Consider the following 18510-nt stretch of genomic DNA (forward strand, 5'->3'; position numbering starts at 1 on the left):
AGTCCAAGGAAATAGCAAAAAAATGTTAAGCTTCATATGAAAAGGAAGGTAGGATGCTTGTTTTTGTGCAAAGAAAAGGTTTGCAATGGGAGTGCAGTGTAGGAAAAAAACCAAAGAAACCAGAAATATGTATTATGAAATGACACTGTGAGTGTCCCCAGATGGTACCTTTCGTGTGTTTTAAAAGATACAAACTTACAGGCTGAGACCCGTATGTTTTTAATAAAAAAATTTTAATAAATTCTTTTCCTCTCTCACCACAAAATATAATTCCTCATTTTTAACCTGTGTTGCTATAGTGACTTGTTTCTCTGTTAAATCTTCCTTATATCCTTACAAACTGAGGTCCTAAGCCTTCCCTGATAAATGTGTGGGTTGGAGACAGAATGAAAATGATTTTCCGCATACTGCAGTCATTTGAGTAGTGTTGCTGAGGTAAAGGAGCCAGATTGTAAGTTTTCATTATTAAATTGTATCAGGAGCAAAGCAAGCTGAGGAGACACTGGGTGGAACAACAGAGCGCTGGAAAGTTATAGTGGTCCTCAAATGGTTTGGAAATAGAACAACTGGGAAGGTTTAAAATGTGTGGGTTTTTCTGTGTCAACAACAGGTGTGAGCAGAGCACAAGTCTGTTAGGAGGCAGCTTTGTTCTTGATAATGGATTTTAGAGACTCTTGTGGTTTCGGTAATATCCAGATCTCTCAGGCAGAGACTGGTATTAAATTGAAATCTGAAGTATTTTAAGCTCCAAGGAAAATGATACTGTTATTTCAAGAAGGATTTTCTTACTGCTGGGACAGGCCATGAGGTGACAACAGCAGCATTAGATGTGAGGGCTTTTCCATACAGGCAGCAGGCAAGTTTGCAGTCCATCCAGTGAAGAGAGAGAGCTTATGTTAGCTTGACACAGGTGAATGTGCAAACACAGTGGAATGATGAAAAAAGAGCCAAGACTGCTACGGAGGTTTGCAAAGAGCAGAGGTGTGTGAAGAGCAGTTGGGTTTGAAAACTTCCAGCCTGACTCTCTAGGCATCTGTAGCATTTACAGGGCTTTGGTAGGGTCCAGTGGCAGCAGGGGAAGCTGGATGGGGAGATCTGAGTGACGGTGAAGTCTGCTTGTCCTTGTCCTCTCATGGCTCTGAGCAGTGCGTGAGGCACCACCACCAGCTTCTTGGAGTCCTTCAAGAAGCAGGAGGTGCTTTATCCAGAGTCTGCACTCTGGTCTCCTGCCAGTCCATTTTTGACCTTTAATCTGAACTTTTTTTTTATTTTATGTTTCCCTTTGTTGTTTTTACCAGTATTAATTATTCTTTCTGCTCACAGTTTGTTTTCTACTTAGCCTTCCAAGAAGGACTTGCAGGTTTTTCCCTGTGAGGAAAGTGCCCACCTGATTTGCTAGGCATTTGTAACCAAGCACAGTGCTGGTTAGTCCTCATTGCAAATCAAATCAGATTATCCACAAATCAATGGAAGACTGAAACATCTCTCTTTTCTAAATCGTGTCTGGGATTTTGTCTGCTAAAGGAATTAATTTCTGATGGCAATTATTGTTCCACTTAAAAATAATTAGCTTTATCTTCTACTTAGAAAATATAAATTAGGCGGCTGTCTTTGACTTGATATTCTCAGGAGCACAGGGAAGCTAAGCTCACTTGTATTGAGAAGGTTTCTGATTTATTAGCTTAAAAGCTGCTTCTGTAATCTGTCTAGGAATGTCTAGGGAAAAATAACAATTTATGCTTTTAGAAAACCCTATATTTCATTTTCTAACAAAAGCCATCATTTAATTCTAACTGTTCATAAGCATGAATTTCGCAGGCAGGGATCCCAGTGCTTTATTTCCTTTTTTATTTCATTTAAAAAGGCTTTTTGTTGTTTGCCCCTATTTGCTGTCATCAAGTGGAAGCACAGCTCTTCCAATTCTCTGCTCCCAGTATGAAGCATACTCAATTGTACAGGTCCCTGAGTAGGTAGAAAGTAAGCTATTACAAAAGGTAAAAGTTGTGTTCAGGTACTTCTAAGACTTTTATGAAATTTGTTTAAATGTTTTGAGACCTTCTTTAACAGAGGAGTAACCCCTGGCAAAATTTATTAACCTTTGATATAAATTTCTCATTTGATTTTTATTCCTCTTCCAAGTTATCAGTTTCTAATTCAGTTTTTCAATTTGAACCTCTGAAATAGAAATTTGTGGGCAGACTCTTTGCTGATGCAAACTGACTTGTGTTAGTTCCCAGCATCTGAGAATCTGACTTCTTACATCTTCTATAGATTTTCCCAATAGAGTTATTTTTTTTTCATTCTAGAACTTTATTTTCAGCTGCATTAGTAACAACTGGCATTAGCTTTATCTTTCTGTGAGAGGCAATTGGTAGCTGTGAGTGCAGCTGTGAACAAGCAAAATATTGTTCACTTCAGCTGAGCTACCTCTGTTTTTAGCAAGGCACAGTGTCAGTAGAGAGTCCAAAAAATGATTTAGGTTTAACATTAATGAGATGATGCTGTGGATTGCTTCACAGCTGAGGGCTTTTCAGACAATATTAGGAAGCTCCTACCTTCCCCACTTGTGTCTGCAAATCCTATAAAGCGAAACAGTCCATCCTTCTTGCCTCTGAAAAATGGAGTAATGCCAAGAAACAGTGAGCTAAGACAAATCTGACAAATATGGAAAATCTTCTCACTGGAGCTCTGCCCACAGTAACCATTAATCCTAATTGTCTCTGCTGTCAGGAGTGAATCAACATCCCTTTAAAAGCCATGACAATACTCAGAAAAATTGTCTTGGGGAGGAAATCAGTTGACAATCCTTCTTCTTCGTGGTGCCAAATTTTATATGGTGAATCACATCTGCCAATGCCAGTATTTTTTTGTTTTAGTGGTCCTGCTTAGCTGGAAGCACTTTGAGAGAGGTAACTGAGTTCTAGCTGTTTCCATGTGCTGTTAGGGGAATATTTTACTAAGGGTCAGGTGTAAGGATGGGCGTTGCATCTGGAGATGGACCTTGATGGTATCGCTGACCCTGTTGCTCCTAGAGCCTTTACACCTGGAGTTACTGTGGGAGGGATACAGCCTCACTCAGACTCTGTGCTGAATTTCAGGGCTGACTTTAAAACCAGTGGTATAGAGATGAGAAAAACAAAGTGAAGAACAAAGATGAAAGAGCTGAAGAAATAGGTCAAGTGATCCAGCACCAGTCACTTACTACAGCCCATGCAGTTTTGCAGAATTTTGCTATGTTAGCCTGAGATGGAGCGAAAAATGGAATAAAATGGACAAGGAGAAAGCCCAAAGGGTTAGAGAAGATCATGTTTTAGGGGAGCAATGAAAACTCAGATAGGGAACATGTAATTTAATAAACCTAGCTTTGTAATAATATGTCCAATACAGCACTTGAGGTTTCTTTTTGGAGAAAAGTTCTGCAACTGCCAGCTATGCTACAGCATCACAAGAGTAGGTGTTCTGTGTGATGCAGCACCACTGGAGCTGCAGTCATTAGTGAGGATTTGGTTTCTCTGACATGAAGTAGAGCCTGAATCAACTGTTCTGTGGCAGGCTTATCCCTAGCACTGTAGGCTAACCCTGGAGCAATTAAGCCAGAGTGACTTTTGCCAGGGACAGAAGAATTAGCCCCTACAGTCACTCTACAAATTCAGAACTGAAAGTTTTTAACTTAAAACACATTTTCCCTGTTGTAGTTAGAAGAAGGTAGATGAGTGACTCCTTCCAGCTGGGGGCCTGGTTTTGTTCAACAGTAGGTTTAAATTAACCTCATTATGAGTGGGAGCTTGATGGCTTTTTAGTGTAGAGATTTGTCTGTTTAGTTAAGATGGCTTCTTCTGTTCAACTGCTGCTAATTAGCATCCATCATTAACTGCTCCAGAGCTTGCAGCTCTATTCATTGAAATGATTTTTAATGGGAGCTGCACCCATTATGGCGTTGGGTTAAATGTTAGTTTAATGAGGGTGTGTTCTTTATTTCACTATAACTGAAGCTCTGTTTGTCTGTTGAAATAGGTAAGGGTTTCTCTACCTTTTCACTAAATAATTTGCTGAAACTGTGATACTGAGTATGTTCAATTAACAGAAAGCCCATAAACACTAAAGAAATCCATTAAGGAAGTGGGAGTAATAGACAAATAGGAGAAAAATCTTTCAAATTAAGTTAGGTGTGAGCAAACTATTTAGCTTTTAGAGCTGATTTCTTCTAAAAGGTGCCATTTCCACAGCTCTAGAAAATGGAATCTTTATCCACTGAGGCAATGCAGCACAGAGCAGCAGCACTGCAACTGTGACAGCCTGTGGCTTTGAATGACACCTTGCAGATTGAACCAGGGAGCTCCAGAGTGGAAAGCAGGGCTGCTGCCACATGAGCAGAAGACAGCTTTTCTTGCCCGACTTCATAGTGCAGAAGCACTGAATGAAGGAAGCTCTCAATGTTCCCCTCAATGAAGATGAGCCTTACCTTGGGGGTGTGCTCCCTGGAGGGGAGGGGGAGGGCCACTATGGCAACTGTCTGGTAACACTTATCCAGCCTCAGGACCATAATCCCAATAATTCTTCTCCATCTGCACGCTTCCTAGGAGTTACATAAGTAGGAAATTGTAAGTGCATGAAGCCAAAAATATGAAAGAATACAGAACAGATGAAGTGAGAGATTTTGTCTTAAAATAAAACTTTCCCTTCTGATTCTGATTTAGACTTTTTTCAGTCCAACTGTCATCCCTTCCCTGCCTTCATCGAAGGCTGCAGGGGCTCACACCAAGCCAAGTCTGTCTCTCTGTATGTGCCTCTGCCCTCATTGACATTCAGCTGCTTTTGATGTCATTGACCATACCTTTTTCCCAGGATGCTCTTCCTCTTTTGGGATTTCAACATCTTTTGAATAAATTTTTTTGTGATCTTGTCTTATTTGGAATCACATTTGTCACATCTTTGTCCCATTTTGAATCACATTTTGTCATCTTCCTACCCTTCTCTGTCTTTCTATGAAAATGCCACAAAGACCTGCCCTTGATTTTTCTTTACTCCTTTTTAACTTGTTTCTAGGTACTGTTGTCTATAAATACAAATTTATCTTACCATGTCTATGTTGATGGGGCACAGACTTGTCTGGATAGCCATTTTTATTCTGTCCAAACAGTGGTCAGGGGTTGTTTTTCTGACAGGTCTGACATCTGGAGATCAGTCTTAGCTACCTCTGACACATGACTCTCAATAATTGATAGAGTCGTAGAACCATAGAGCTGTTAGGAAATGGCCTCTAAAGTCATAGAGTCAAACCATTAACTCATCACTGCTGAATCCACTGTAAAACCACATCCCCAAGTGCCACATCCACAGGTCTTTTGAACACTTCCAGGCATGGTGATACCACTACTTCTGACCATGCTTTCAGTGAAGAATTTTTTTCCTAATATTTAAACCTCCACTGCAACTTGGGGCAATTTCTTCTTGTGCAATTGACTCCTACCTGGCTACAGACTCATTTCAGAAGGTGGTTGTAGAGAGTGATAATGTCTCCATTGAGCCTCCTTTTCTTCAGGCTGAGAAGAATATTTTCCATTGCTGTCACTTTTTGGTCTCCTTTTGGGGCCAAAATCATGAAGGTGAGCTTTCTTAGAACCAGTTCAGATCTTGTAAAACATTCTGCATACCTTCTTCTCAGGATTTGGTTTTTTTGTAGCTGTAACATCACTAAAAGTCTTACCCAGGCTCTTAGTCCTGGCATCTCACTCAAGGCAATATTCTCTTCTCCAGTCTTCTCCTGTTTAAATTAATTCAGAATTTACACGCAGAGGCATTGTCCTATCTCAGTACATTGACAACATCACCTCCTTCCTGCATTGTTCCATTAGTTCCTCTGTCTTTGTTTATATAGCATAATCTTGTGTTCATTTTGAACAACCTTCTTGTCTCATCCCCACATGGTTTGTCTTCTCTTGTTTGTTTTAAATATCAGCTCTCCTCTTTGATGTGCTGATGATACCAGATCCCTTCCTCTTGTTTTACATCTTCAACTCATCACCTTTCCCAAGCTTACCCTCACATGTGGAAGGAGCTCTCTGAAACAGCAGCAAAGCAACTTTCAAGTCATTTTAGAGGTATTTTTTTTCCTGTGATGCCTTACAGAAACCTTGACAAGCTGATAGTGTGCCAAGGCAGATCCTTTTCATGCTGACTGATAGTTCTTGTATTCCCTGGCTGTCTGTGAGCCTCAGATGTCTTCTGTTTCAAACAGGGATGTTCTTTTTGAGTCCTCTGTCTCAGCAGGGCCCTGGTCCATCATCTGAGGGACACAGTAATAAAGTGTTTCGTTCTAGGCACAGATGAAGAAGTATCTCAAGCTTGTGCTAGTGTCTTTCTCCTTTCCCGTCTGCCCCAACCTTACTGCAATTCTGTTCATCTCAGTTTCATAATATTGGTGATATAAACAAGGCAAGGCTACATCTCCTAGAAAATAGCTAGCTGGAGATCACCTAATATCATTTAGGTGATAATGGTATCACCAAAATAAAAAATATAATTTATTTGGTAGCTATTTGCCACGGTTTCAGTTGGACTCAAGGAAGGTAGAAAATGGGGTTTCTGCATAGGTGTCTTTGTGAAGAAGTCTTCATGTCTTAACTGGTTGCAGCAAATGACTTGTGACTGACTGGTTCCTGCAGAGGTGGTTTCACAAGCCTTCATGTGCTTGTTCTCCAGATGTGGAAGAATGGGACCTGAGCACTGGGGACATTCTGTGCAGCTTGAAAGATAAGTTTTTTTCAGGTCTGTAGTTGTTCCCAAACAAACAGAAGAGCAGGAGCATGACGCAGATGGAAAATATGCTCCTTGAAATGTTGATTGCAGAACCAGAAATCCTGTTTATAGAAGAATATAATCAATATAGAAACCCTCTGTTTTGTCTTAGGTGCAATTGAAATACTTTTTTCCCCTTGGGTAGCTCTAGCCAGTGATGAATCTGTCCATGGGAGTCTCCTGGCAGCAGACCCCCATTTCATGGCAAACACCCTCAGCTTCATGGTGTGCTCACAATGTTTGCCCAGGGACAAGCTGGTGTAGCTGAGGGTGCCTCATGATGGTGCTGGTCAGCAAAGGTCTGGAGCTCAGTGTCAGCATGTCGTGTTTCTAACAACAACCCTTTCAGATGTTTTTGTTTTATAGAGGATGTGAAAGGAGGGAGGCCTTGATTAAGATGTTTGAACAAAGAACTAGATGCAAAAGTCTGTGAAATTGTTAAAGAAAGAGAGCACATGATTTCTGACTGCAGTCAGTGGGGAAGAATCTAAAATTCAAAGTCAAAGGAAAGTGCTATTAAAACTGAACTAGAAGTCCCTGTGCTTATTTATAGTTAAGTCATCTCTTCTTTTTACCTCCAGAGTGACAAAGCCATTTGCGTTTTATTGACCAGTGTGTCTTGATCTGCCTGATGACATTTCCCAAGATTAATGTGTCTGTTTCTCAACAATGCATATTCTTCATGATGCATCACAATTAACCACTGCTACTTGGTATGACAAGGAGGGACTCTTTTTATCTGCATCTGCATGACTTCTATCTGCATTTCAAATGACAAGTAAACAGACACTTCTTTCATCTACCTTTCTGAAATGAAAAAAAAAAATTGAAATTCATGCTTAGGTTCCCATAAGATGCAAAACATTTTGCAAAGGAAATTTGTTTGGAATTACAAAAAGTAATGAAACATTAACCAAACACAACAATGTATAAGATACAGAACACACAAGCATATCCTATTATTTTAACACTTGGCTTTATAGCTTTTATTTATTTGTGTCTGTAGAAACATCAAATTAATATTCATAAGCTCTCTTTAGTGCATTTGTTTGTTTTCAGTATAAATTACCAGGCTAACATTGTTGTTCAGGATTGCCAAAGTGTGGTTTTTAAATTCAATGGGAGTTTCACATTTTGACCCAGTTTTTCAGGGATGTGCTGCTGTGCTTTATTTGAAATTATGAGTGATCCATTTGTCTTTAATATGACTCTTCACATGTGTAAAGTTAAACTTGTGTGCATTTCCCTGAAGCCACTGAGTTTTTGCCATAATAAATTTACAGACATCTAAGGAACAGCTTTAGCTAGAATTTTTTAGCTGTTTTATTTAGCCTCAGTAGGTGAACATAAGCCATTAATACAGTTTCAAATTTATCTAATAATTGTTTTAATAATTTTAGCACAATTTCATATTTTCAGATAGCATGCAACGTAAGATTTTTGACTCAATCAATGTTTGGTTCCTTTAAGGAGGTTGCCAGCAGAAGCAGTGACCAGACATAGAAGTGGCCTTGTGCTATTTTCTGAAAGTGTTTTGAATAAAGATTTCTCCACTCATGTAATGGAGACCTCCAATAACTCATAAGTTTAAGGATTTCTTTGGCCTAATTTTGCTAAATTAGTTTGATTCTTCTTGGTTTCCTCCCATATATTTTCTACTGCCCTTGGTAATTTTATTTGCTTCTGTTTTTTTATAAGGTCACTTGCTGACAGCCACTTTTCTCCAGGGAGTATTTCAGCCGAAACTTGGTGTTCTGAATGTGTGTAATGTATCTGAGTAATATACTCTTAGTCACAATAAAAACCAACAAAATGTCACAGCTGGTACATCTTTAATAGGCAAGAACATGGCTTCATTGTAGGAGCTACAATGAAGACTTCTGCTCCATGCACATTTGTAATAAGAAAAGCTGACAGGATGTGAGAATTCCTAAAGAATAGGATGGTAAACAGCGCAAAGGTTTTTGTAAAGTCTTTTACATAAATCAGTTGGTGAAAACTATTTAAATACTGTTCAGGTCTGGCCATTTTATTGCAAAAAGGAAATATCAGAGCTCATGGAGTATCATATTGCTGAATGAGGTGAAGCATTCTGATATGAATAGGGATTGAATGAGTTGAGATTTTTCATTTAGAGATGTGATGGAAGTGAAATGAATGAGAGGATCCAAAACCTCAAGAAAAAAAGTTAGATTCTTTTTCATTTTGGCATGAAATAATCTACCTACTTTGGATAATTAAGAACTGAAATTTTTGAATCAATTCAAGTAATTTTTTTAATATGTAATAGAAAGTGGCCGCAGTAAGAGCTAAATAAAATAAACAGAAAAAGAGATGGCATGTTTTATGTATGCATCAAAAATCTCCAGAGCTATTATTGAGGGAAATGATGTGAAATTTCATGCCTTGTGGCTTGAGCCTGCCACCAGCAGACACAAAGATGGGGACAGGCTGTGCCCCATCTGCCTATCAAAAATTTCTCATCCTTCTCCCTAATGAGTCTCTGACTGCTCACAGTCAGATCCTGCAGTGTCAGGACTGGGTGGTCTGATAGTGTATTGTAGTGTTTGGGAATGATTAAACAAGAAATCCTTAATGTGATGTGCAGCTGCTTTAATTGAGTGCTGAAATTTGTTCTCCTGTGGTATAAATTAATAAAGGAAGTGTATATAAATTATTTATTATTTTTGAGTGGGTGTCAGGACAGTAAGCTTCTTCAGATAAACAGAAACAAACAAAGGTCTTAAACTTTCAGTGCAATAAATTCACTTACTGCTCTATTTAAGCAAATATTAAACTCAGAAAAAAATATTCTAAAATAAACAATGAACTTATTTGATTTATATGCTCTGTCTCTGAGAAGTGAGCTTAGAGCTTGAATACGAGAACTTAATCAAGAGCTCCTGAATCTGTTCCACTTCTGCTTTTTTTAATGAATCTTTTTTGAAGCAGATTGCTTCCTCTTTGGACCTGTGTCCCCATGGCTTGTATTTCTGAGGTCCAGAATCAGACATTGCTTTTCAATTTCAGTATGCCATGGTTCTTTTTTATAAAAACATCCTTTAAAGCAATTGTGATAGCTTTTTCCACAAAAGGATTAGATTGTGGATGATCTGGGTTCAAGGTAACGTGCACACATTTTTGTAAATTACTTCAACTCAGAGCAATTAGTATTGTGACCCAATATTTATCATTAGTGCATCTGGCATGCCAGGTTCAGAATTTAATATGTTAAGCCTTTTGCATCCTTATATACACAGGTCAAAATGGAGATTTTCATATTTTCTAGTAATGTTGTTTCTATATAGTGAAAACAGTCATTCCAACTCAGTGCATGAATATTTTTGGTATAGATGAACGTCTTAATATCTACATAGATCAGCAATTTCTTGAATTGTCATAATGGCATATATTATCATATTGTTTTCCTTTTTTTCCCAAGTTTCATATCAATTAAATATTACTTATTAAAATGCCACCTACAGCAAGAAGTTCTCTCAGTATTCTTAAAGGAATTATGGTAATAATTTATTTAAATAAGGTGTCAATATCTAGCATTCTTTTTGACAAACTGCATCTTGTACTGTAGCACTGGCAGACAAAAGCACCTGTGATAGGAAAGTTTTCTTGGCCATGCATGCATCAGTCTCAGGTGTTTATTCCACTTGTTGGCATCTAGGTCTGAGCACTGCAGGGTCATTCCTAGGGACATTTGTGATGGGACAATTGAATTTCATGATAGAATGGTTTGTGTTGGAAGGGACCTTAAAGGTCATATCCAACCTTCTTGCCATGGGCAGGGACACCTTCCATTAGACCAGACTGCATAGACCCTCATCCAACCCATCTGTGAAAGTTGCCAGGGATGGGGCATCATCCTTATCCCATATTCTGTTGACAGCTTTCCAATACTCTTCAAGACATGATAGAATTGATTTTCTACCCTCATAGGCTTCTGTCTTACAGCCTAAGCTCTCATAATGAGCCTGAGCATTTGCTGTATTTTCAGCCCTTGAATCGATATACTCTTTCCCTGAAAAAATACAAGCCATATCTTTTCAAGATTCTCCTTTATCCTTAAGTCAAGCTCCCATAAACCTACAATGAGAATCATTTATCCACAGCCTAATCTGTGGTTACTTGTGAGGTGTGCAAGTATGTCTTCTCTTCAGATGGTTTCAGCTATTGCATTAAACTTCTCTGCCATGCTCATCTAATCAGAAAAAACTCATGATGGGCACATAGGGTGCAAAAGCCTCTTCAATAAGGCCATGGTAAAATTTGATTTTTTTTAATATATTTCGGCTTCTGTTTCTCAAAAATATGGAAAGCCTTTCCAACAGCAACAGATAGAGTTTAGAACTGGTTTTGTGATTTTTTTGATTGAGCCCTCCACACTGGTTTTGCAAATTCCTTCTATTTGAGTTTGCAGATTCCTCTGGAGAGATTTTTCAAATTCTGTCCATTTTGTCTTCTCTTCCTTCCAGAACCTGCAGTTGGGTTTACTTGTGGTCTGAAATCCTGGAAATGTTCTCTCTTTTTTTCCTGGAGTTTAAATAAGAAATTACTCTCATCTCCTCTTCCCTCTGTTTGGAGCTCTTATTCCCAGTTCAATCTGATCTCCAGAATAAGGAATATCACAAGTCCTCTAAAACTGCATGTTTGTCTCAACAGTATCAAATCTGTTATAAATTATCCAACTCTTTCCTCTGAGTTCTGTTATTAAATGTATCTCAATAGCTTCATTTGTGTCAAGGAGCTCAATATTCACGTTTGTGCTACACATTCTGATAAATTATTTTTTTCTGCCTCAGTCATAGGCTGATGTACAAATCTAGTACATCTGTGACTGAAGTAATCCAAAGAAAATCTGCCTGTTCTTATCTGTGCTTGCCAAACTCTCATTTTACTTTTTTTCTTTTTCCTTCTGCTTCTCTGGAGAGCTCTAGTTGCTCAGGAGTTTTTATTGCATCTTTTCTTATGAAACACTTGTCTTACACACATTGTTTAATTTCTGTGGCCCCCAGTGCCAGGTTGTTGAGGTTGTACATGTGCACGTGCATCACAGATTTTTGAATCTGAGTTTTGAATCTGAAAAGGCAGCTTATGCAGAAGAAAAAAGGTTTATGTATGGTTTTATACCATACACCAATTGGTCTGTGTCAGAGTGTGTCAGGGATGTAATGCTTAAGACTAAGAAACTAGGAGGTCTAATTATCACTACAAAACTATAAAACAGTAAAGAGACTATTTACTTGTATTTTTCATTTAAAATTTTATGCATGGCTTTATGTAAATTGTTCATAGCATCAAGACTGAAGCTCTTATATAGAGAAATTTCAAGGAGATGTCAGATAGTAGAAAGCAGATTTATGGGAATTTTTGGGAAGGCAAGTTTTCTTCCTGAAGGAGGTATTCATTAGGCAGGATCCAGATGATCCAGATGCTTGCTGGCCTTAAAACTTTGCAGGTTGAGCAACACTTAGCAATCCAATTATTCCCTTGCTTATTTTTCATTTAGTCATAAGCTGGGCAGCAGTTGGTACCTAGCAGGTTTGGGTTTTGTTTTGTCACTTGCCAGGCTAATCAGCAGGCAGCTCATCCACTATATGATTCCTATTATCCTGCCAAAGAGAAACCAGGGGACTTCAGGGAATTGTGCATTCCACCTGCAAGAAAGGAGAGAAGCCAAAAATTAGATTTTGAACTTTTTGAATCATATAAATAAAGAATGGCTTGGGTTGGAAGGGACTTTAAAGATCATCTGTTTCAACATCACTGGCATGGGCAGAATAGCTTCCACTATACCAGGTTTCACAGAGCCCCTTCCAACCTGGCCTTGAGCCCTTCCCGGGATGGGGCAGCTACAGCTTCTCTTGGCAACCTGTTTCAGTGCCTCACCAGCCTCTCAGTAAAGAATTTCTTCCTTTTATCTGAGAATCACAGAATATTTTGAGTTGGAAGGGACCCACAAGGATCATAGAGTCCAGCTCTTCAGTGGATGGTCCATATGGGGTTGAATGCACAACCATGGTGTTACTAGCACCATGCTCTGACCAGCAGAATTCATCTCATCTCATCAAAACTTGCCCTCTGGCAGTTTAAAGCTATTCTTCCTTGTCCTATCCTTACAATCCTCTCCATCTTTCTTGTAGTCCCTTTAGGTACTGGAAGGTGCTATGAGTTTTCCCCAGAGCTTTCTCTTCTCCAGTCTTAACAGCCTCAACTCTCAGCCTGTCTTCATAGCAGAGGTGCTCCAGCCCTCTGATCATCTTTGTAGCCTCCTCAGAACTCATTCCAACAGCACTCCAGGTGGGGTCTCACCAGAGAGCAATAGAGGGGCAGAATCTGGTCCTTCACCCTGTGGGCCATGCTGCTTTGGATGCAGCCCAGGACATGGTTGGTTCTCGGGGTTGTGTGCGCACATTGCTGGGTCACGTTGAACTTCTCATCAACCATCACTCCCAAGTCCTTGTCATCAGGTCTGCTCTCAATCCATTCTCTGCCCATTCTTTGTATTTTTCTTGGGATCGCTCCGACCCAAGTGCAGGACCCCTTCCACCCGGTCTTGTGGAATTTCATGAGATTCACACAGGCTCACCTCCCAACTTGTCCAGGTCCCTCTGGATGGCATCGCTTCCCTCCAGTGAATGACCACACAACACTGCTTGGTGTCATTGGCGAGTATGCCGAGAGTGCCCTCAATCCCACTGTCCATGTCAGCAACGAAGATGTTAAACAGTGCCTGGTCCTAGTATGACCCCTGAGAATCACCACTCACATTTTGGTTTTCTCCTACTCCCAGCACTGTTCTGGCAATCAGATCTTTTTGGTGTTATTTGTTGTGAGAAACCGTTACATGTGATGATGGATTTCTCTTTTCCAGACAGCTTTGTTGGTGATTGGCTCTTGGAAGCTTTATTTGTTGTCTGTGTTTGGTAAAATATTTTGGAAACATCTGTAAAATACTATTTCAAATGTCTGGGTTTTGGTTCATTAAAGATGAATACATGTGCCAAATTTAAACTGGAAAAAACCTCAAACAGTTTAGGACAGCGTAGATATGTTTGCAAAAAGCAGAAAATATTTGCCTCTATTGGTTCCCAAAGAGACTCATGTGATTTTGTGGGGAATGCAAGCTTTTTTCACCTATTTCTTAACAAAACAATATCATGTGTGGTTGAATCATCTTGTTGAATACTTCCATTACATGGCAGGGTGCTAGCTGAGTTATGGACAGTCACTGACACAGCATTTAGAAGAAGCTGCTAAAGAAAATTCTCTTTTGAAATACGAACTGATGGCAACTTTCAGGCCATAGGTTCTAATAAATGAACAGTGTATGTGAAAGATCATGAACTGTTAATAATATCTTGTACATAAACTTTGCTGTTTTTCAGCTGAGCATGTTTCCAATGCTGTCAGTTTATATTTAACAAGAAATTTTGACAGCTTGTCTTTTAGATCACATTATTCTAGAAGAAGCTTATTTATAATGAACATGATCTAAAATATTAAAGGTGTGATTACACTAGGAGTTTTGGAGATTTATATTTTGGATTGTGTCTTAAGTAATGGCTAAATAAAGAAATTAAATGTTATGGCATGCTCCTTTTGAAAATAAACACATTTTCCTTGTCCTAGATAGATCATTAAAGGGCCACATCCCTTCTTTGCATAATCAAGGTAAACAAAAAATAAATTCAGATCTTCAGATGGAAGAGAAGTGACCATTCATCCCCTCAGTTAATAACACAGTTATTTTTGGTTTTGATTGAATTAATTCTGTCTTAGCTCCATTCCAGAGATTCTTGGATTTATGTGGCTGCTGCTCTAGCAGTGACACTTCCAGTTTAGTTTGGAAAAGCAGAATATAATGTTAGTTAAATAATTGCCAGTTACAACTCCTTCCTGCCCAATACCCTTCAACACATTGTGAATACTCAGTTTTTCCTCTCGTGCTCCTCTACAGATGAGTTCTTCCATGTGAAGTGTACGTAATGCTAAGAGGACTATTTACTTTTATTTTTAATCCAAATAGAACAGCTTTGCAACCCTTTCACAAGTGGCAGGGCTGGCTGCATCCCATGTGCGTACAAATGCAGTTCTGTGTGCTTTAGCCAAAGGGCACAATAGGAAGATTCTCTTGGTGGTTTTACCCAGACACTGCTGTCTTATTGATACAGATCCCCAGCATGATGGGTTTCCTCAGAGTGAAACAGGATTCTGCTGAAAGCACAAATCAAGACTTACTAATCTATTTTTGTAAGTTGAAGCATCACAAGTCCTTTGTGTGGATATTGAATGTAGTTAAAAGGAGCTCCCATAATATTAAAATTTGTGTCTAAAGCCATAATTTAGTTTGCTTCAGATAGCTCACAGTTTCTCAAGGATTTAATCTTATGAAAATGAGTTTATTAATAATATTGCCAATAAGTCATAAACGAGCTCTAATACAATAGGCTATGAAATGCAAAAGTTTTTGATATTCTTGTTATTCATTGTGTCTGTCTCCTGTGGTGTAGGTCACAAGTGGAAGTGAGGGGGCCCAGGTTGTGTTAGGATTTGCTTAAACCAGATCCCACCCTCTGCCTTTAATCAGTTTTAAATTTCTCACCATTAAGCCCCGAAAGCTATTCCCTTCTCTTAGCAGGGTAAATTCATCATTTCATTAATTATTCAGCAACCTGAGCTTGGTCATGTCTTCAGGCTGCCACACTGTTCTGCTGTCCTTGACTGCTTCACCCTTCACTGTTTTAACCTGGTAATATTGTAGGGTGCTGAAGTGGTTTCTTATAAGCATCAGAAGTCCCATTTTTGGTTGTAATAGAGCAGTCTCTCCAGTTTGACACCTCTGTCAAAGTTTCTCAGGGTTCTGACCTGAGCAGGCCGCTATAGCTAGTGGAGATGAGATGGTTACATCCTGCAGGGATGTGCTCCTGGCCATACTCCTGATGAATACCCATGGGGCAGCAGAATGAGATCCGTTTCTAGTGGGCAAACAAATGGATCTGGCAGCTCCTTCAACTATTCTGTGCATTCCCTGGTTCATAGCAGGGAGGGTGCTGGGGTTTTTGCAAGAATTTCTGTGCTTGGTCTTTGGGCTTGAAAACTTACTGAGCAGCTACTTTGCTTTTCTGTCGCATCAGTCATGGCTTCTGAGCAGCCATATGGGTTTTCCTGATGGATCTGTCAAGCTTGTTCCTAGGACTTAGTGACTGGGATTATGTCACTCGGTGTTTTGCTCACTAGCATCCACTTTCAGCTGTGGCTTTTTTGGGAAATAAACTGCTGAGAGTAGTCCAACGTAATGCACTGCTTTCCATAATGTCCATTAGGTGTCTCCACATGCTGGTGGCTCGTGGGTACTTTAATTACATCTTCCCAATTAACAGCAGTGTGCTCTGCGTGCGCTCCTTGAATGGAGTCCTAGATTTCCATAGTGAATAAAATGCTGTTGCACTCATGCTTTCTGTGAGGAATTCTCATTACTGGAAGAACTCGCCCGCTCATGGACCACTATTTGTCAGTCGCCGTGCCTGAGCCTTAATTAACATTGCATTTTTAAGTAGGTAATACATACAAAATGGTAATTCTGAGCCCATAACCACCTGGCATGTTGTTTCCTACCACTGTGCAGCTACTCTGTTTGCAATGCAGAACAGTAAGAGAAATTACAAGTAAATTTAATATACAGTCATAATGCCATCTTTCAGCTTTCTTGTTTCTGGCCGAAGCCGCTGCTGGATCCCTTGTTAGAGCACTAATTTTTTTCCAGTTGTCTATCTAGTTCTGCCCTGGGTTTATAAATATGCCTGTGGATTATTTGCTGCCTGGATCATTATCCTGCAATTTGACAGAGTCTCAAAGGGAGAAATCAGCTCTCCTCAACACCAAATGCAGGTTTTTCTGTGTATGTGTGTGGTAATAGGAATAATCTCCATCTCCTCTCCTTCCTTCTCATTTTTGTGAGGACTTGGCCTTTTACTTTACTTATGGTGTTGACAAGAACCTGCAGGCCTCCTGGCAGCACCACATCTGCACTCTTCTAGCCTAACTCACATTTAATGGATGGTTTAAAGTGACATGACCCATTTTTATTAATTGTGATAGACCTGTAAGGTAGAATGACAAGCCATCCCATCATAAAAAGGCGAAGTAAACTCACGCTAGGCCCCTTTACTAGAGCTTGCCCTTATAATCTTCCATGCATTTATCTGCCCAGCATACCTTTGTGACATCCCCTTTCTGAGACATCTCAGCCCAAAAAGGATCTGTCTACCCTGGGTTTTTGGGGTTTTTTTTACTACCTGGAGGGAATATCTGTATGTTTCTCCATGGGCTCTTGTGTGTGTTTTACACCCCTTTCCCAACCCACTCGGTACTTCCAGGAGAAGTAAGGTGCTGTAGATATAGAAGATCTATCTTTGTCAGTGTCAACAAAATCTGGTGTTACTTTGAAAATTTGTAGCCTACACTTAGTGAATTTGATATCTGGACACAGGTTTGAAAGTCCTCTTAATTTTTTTTCTGCCTTTGTAGAAATTTTCAATGATTTATTCTTGATAACTAGTATTTGTTATCTTCTTACATTTGAGATATAATTTGAAATCTTTTCACTTTATTTTAAAAATGAAGTTCAGTTACTGAGATGATTTAAAATAATGAATTAAATTGTACTTTCTGACATGATTTATCATTCCAAAAACTGATGGAATTTTATTATCTTGTTAGAACAATGCCTGGCTTTCTTATAGCAAGCATTGCAAAAGGAATATAATACAGCAGCTCAGCCTATCATGTTTGATTTCTTCAAAGCATGATAGAAATACTAACAAATTGATTTTCACAACCTTAATGTGCACAGAATAAGTGTCTATAACACATCAAGTGAAATACCAAGGACAATAGAGTAAGTTAATGGCAGGATCATTGCCAATGCTCTGTTTCCCTGATATCTTTCTACTTTGGGTTTTTAGGGACAAAAAGCATTGGTTTTGTATCAATATTTGCATTGTGCTGGAAATAATAGTCCAGGAAAATTCATTGTCTTCAAGGTTTTATGAGTGTTTTTCCTGTTCCACTCCACAATTTAAGATTGTTTTAACAGTAAAAATTAGCAGCAGTCTTCTATAGGTGTGCCTGCCCTGACTTTCTGTGTAGTTCTCACAGAAAACTGTAACTTCACTTTATCCATTCAGAAGTTGACTGCAAAAATTGTTTTGAAATAAAACTTTCAAAGTTAATTTTCTTCAATCATATTTACTGAGAAATTGATGTTTTCAGAAGGCTGGTTAACAATGCATGGTCTTTAAAAGATAATCCTGTATTACTGCAGAGCTTTAGAAAGAGAAGACCTACCACACTGAAGTTGGTCCTAGATCATTATCTACTAACAGAGAAAACAAACCAATAAAACTATGAAAAATAATGCAAATCTGACCACCAGACCTTTGCCCAAGAACAAGTTCTGACTGCAAGGAAAGAAATTGCAACAAAATCCAATGAATCCACTCTGGTTTTCAGTATTGCCTTCTTACATGAAGGATGCTCAGATTGGGATGTAGTTCCAGGTTGAGGCACGTACCTTTAGGAGTTAACACATGCTCAGTCTCAGCTCCCCTTGTTAGCAGCAGATGTTGAGTCAACACAGGTGGCAGAGTGACTGGTCTGAGGCTGTAAGTGAGGTGTTCCCAGAGACAGCTGGGTCAC

Source organism: Haemorhous mexicanus, chromosome 2 (assembly GCF_027477595.1).
Source record: "Haemorhous mexicanus isolate bHaeMex1 chromosome 2, bHaeMex1.pri, whole genome shotgun sequence".
Taxonomy (NCBI): Eukaryota; Metazoa; Chordata; class Aves; order Passeriformes; family Fringillidae; genus Haemorhous; species Haemorhous mexicanus.